Consider the following 3,660-nt stretch of genomic DNA (forward strand, 5'->3'; position numbering starts at 1 on the left):
AGTTAGGCGGGGATATATAGCTCGGAGACGTCGAACAAAAATTCGTTTATTTGCATCAACCTTTCGAGGGGCTCATTCAAGACTTACTCGAACTACTACTCAACAGAAAATGAGAGCTTTGGTTTCCAGTCATCGGGATAGATGCAGGCAAAAGAGAGATTTTCGTCGTTTGTGGATCACTCGGATAAATGCAGTAACTCGTGAAAATGGGGTATCCTATAGTTATAGTCGATTAATGCACGATCTGTACAAGAGGCAGTTGCTTCTTAATCGTAAAATACTTGCACAAATAGCTATATCAAATAGGAATTGCATTTACATGATTTCAAATGAGATTATCAAATAAGGCGACTGGAACGAATTCACCGAAATGATTTAAACGGAGTTCCCCGGAGAATGAACTCCGGGAAGGTAGAGTAGAAATGAATATGATAAATATTAGAAATGAACGAACACTTTTCAATAAAAAAAAATATTTTTTCTTCCCCATTCATTCTTTTTTTTTTTTTCTTACGACGCGACAATCAAGTATCTCGGCTTTTTCGAACAAAACCTCAATCTGAGTTTGAATTCCAATTAGAGTTTTGATTCAATTGAGAAGTAGGCCTATTTATTTCTGGTTTTAGGACCAGCAGTTCTAGGGGTCGACTCGGTTCTTTCAAATTGTTTCTCATTATTAAGAAAAGGTAACGAAGATAAAATACGAGCTTGTTTTATAGCAATAGTAATTAATCGTTGTTGTTTCAAGGTCAATCTATTCACTCGTCTAGATAATATTTTTCCTTGTTCACTAATAAATCGACTAATTAAACTCATATTTCTATAATCAATTCGATCCCCCGATCCAATTGGGGGCAAACGCCTACGAAAAGATCGCTTGGATTTACGAAAGGGTCGCTTGGATTTATCCATGATTTATTCCTTATCTCTAAAATCTTATTTCTTCATTCATTTCGGTTTCGGATCCGACCGAAATAGTAATAGTACTTGATTTGTTTATATTTTATATATCTATCTATATGTAATTTTGTCCTGTTCCTTGGAAGGGTGGAACAGACATTCTATTCTGTTCGATCTATTTCTTTATCTCCCCATGAATCGTATGCTTGTAACAATAAGGACAGAATTTTCTCAAGTCCAATCGACTAGGCGTATTGTGTCGATTCTTTTGAGTAATATATCTGGAAATGCCCCGCGATTCCTTATTTAAATCATTTCGGACACAACTGGTACATTCCAAAATAACTCTTATTCTGACATCTTTACCCTTGGCCATGAACCTCCTTTGGATTTTGGATTCCCTCCACTCTTCTATTTTCGATCTGAATCGAAGAATACGAAAAGAAGGAAAAATAAATAGAAGTTGCTAACTGATAACTCGAAATCCAATTATGAAAGATTTCGCTGCAATCAATAGAGTAATAATAAGTAATACAATTATTTCTAACTATCCATTATTTCTAATCCCAGTCAGTATTTCATTTACTATCTTGTATGCTCTTGAACAGCCTGTCCTAGACCCACATTTCTATTTCTGTTCTCCCTCTATTAATTCTATGCTGAGCCCGAGTTTCGCTGAGGTTTAATCCACTTTTCTTTCTCTTTCCTTCCTAAACAACTTAAAAAAAAAATTCAAAAGGGTGGATTAGTCACAGAGAATTTGTTGTATCTCTAATCTTCTTCACCCCTTCCCATGTCAATAACTAGAATGAAAAAAAGGGGAATGTCAACGCATCTGGGAATAAACGATTGATCTCTATCAATAGACCTGCTAAAGACCCGAACCATAGCGTAGTTAGCACAGGTGCCACGGAGAGATATGTTTTTATATCTCGCATTGAAAATCCTCCTTCTTTATTGGAATACATATATGATCAGATGTATCTGTAGCTAAAGATCACTTGTATTTGTACACGAAATCCCTAATCCCGAACTAAAATGAAAATGAATATGTACAATAATCCGGTGGATTAGATCTACTTGTCCCTAAAACAGAAAAAGATGACCCTTTCTTACTGAGCATTACCGATAAATATTCATTTTTTTATACGTTAGGTTTCATATGTATATAATTCTTTGATTATATGAAATCAAAAAGAAGAAATGGCAAGAGAAATTGTCTCTAGATATTAGGAAATAACGATGTGGAAAACAAGACAAGGATTCCCTACAATGAAACTGTACAACAATTGAAAGGGATGTAGCGCAGCTTGGTAGCGCGTTTGTTTTGGGTACAAAATGTCACGGGTTCAAATCCTGTCATCCCTACCTATTACTTCTCCTATGGGCAGTAACGAGGGATCAGTTGAGATCGATTCAAATTGGACTGGACTGGACATAATTTTGCATTTTATGATACTACATGCATGCAAGGTGTATTGGGGGTACAAAAAGAATCCCTTTCTTTACAGTTGTATCTCCTGTCATAAGAAAGCGCTCTTAGTTCAGTTCGGTAGAACGTGGGTCTCCAAAACCCGATGTCGTAGGTTCAAATCCTACAGAGCGTGATTCTGTTTTTGTAATGTTGAATCACAATAAAATAACTTTACTAACTTGAACTGCAACCTGAATTTGACCTCCTGCAGCTTAAGAAGGAGGTCAATCAAAAAAGAGATGTTACTCAATCAAAGGTCCAACTGATCTCCGCGTCTGTATTGTAAATATGCAGTTACGAATAATCCGGCCAAAGTAATAGGAATTAGACCTAAGACGATTCCAAATAGAAAAACTTCAATCATTTCAATTTGTTGGAAAGGGTAAAAATAGAGGTAATATCTATCCCTAAATATTACTCCGAATCACCCATGAATCTCAATGATCAAGAATTGGTAATTAACGCGGGAAGGAACTATCGAATACCTGAAATCTCACAGAACTATTTATTTTGATGAATTATTCATTCAATTAATTTCAAATAAGTCGTATCTTGCTCAGACCAATCAATAGAGCTGGGGTTATAGTTGAAGCAGCTAGTAGAAAACCGAAATAACTAGTTATAGTGGGCATGAAGGAGCTAAATGAGATACGTTCTTTTTTTTTTACATATGTTTATAAAGCACTTACCTAAGTTTCAATTTTTGCGAGATGTGATGATCAGAAAAAATACCAATTGACAGAATCAGTTCCAATTGAAAGTTCTTGATTCATCAGTCATTATAGACGGCACTGACAAAGATAGAGTAGCAGAGGTAGAAAAAAAAAAAAAGATTGATTTATCATCTGTGACATCTACCAATGTCGGGATTTCAAATCAACAGATTCATTGAGCAACTCGTGAGTAAAGTAATAGTCAGAAGAACTGTGTCGTGTAACTTCATTCAAAAATGAAATTATCTTTGAATAACTATAGAATAAAAGAATTGGATTTCAAAAGAATTTCCATTTTGACCATTTATTTCTTTTCTTTTTCAATTTATCAATTCCTATTATCCTTTTAGGTTCCACAGTCTGTCTTTCCATATCATGGAGTTCCATCCTTGTAGCTAGGTCAAGAAGGAACCTTTGGATCTAATCCAGTAATGGTTGCATCACGAATATTGATTGTTCAAACTATTTATTGTTTCTTCTCTTTCTTTCATCGAATACTATCTACTACTGTAGAACCAACCAATTACTTGAAATGAAAGGATTAGAAAAAAAGAAAAATATCTTTTCTACAAC

At 34.9% G+C, this 3,660-nt stretch overlaps 2 non-coding genes across 2 annotated transcripts; both read left to right on the forward strand.

Annotated features, from left to right (window-relative positions):
* The first annotated feature begins 2,194 nt into the window (after positions 1 to 2,194).
* TRNAP-UGG (transfer RNA proline (anticodon UGG)) lies at positions 2,195 to 2,268 on the forward strand. The gene has a single exon. It is a non-coding gene; the product is annotated as a tRNA-Pro (tRNA).
* Positions 2,269 to 2,433: 165 nt separating this feature from the next.
* Positions 2,434 to 2,507, forward strand: TRNAW-CCA (transfer RNA tryptophan (anticodon CCA)). Its single transcript has one exon. It is a non-coding gene; the product is annotated as a tRNA-Trp (tRNA).
* Positions 2,508 to 3,660: the final 1,153 nt, after the last annotated feature.

Source organism: Tasmannia lanceolata, unplaced genomic scaffold, assembly GCF_043159265.1.
Source record: "Tasmannia lanceolata isolate RefF3 unplaced genomic scaffold, GAP_Taslan_0.1 ptg001288l, whole genome shotgun sequence".
Lineage (NCBI taxonomy): Eukaryota > Viridiplantae > Streptophyta > Magnoliopsida > Canellales > Winteraceae > Tasmannia > Tasmannia lanceolata.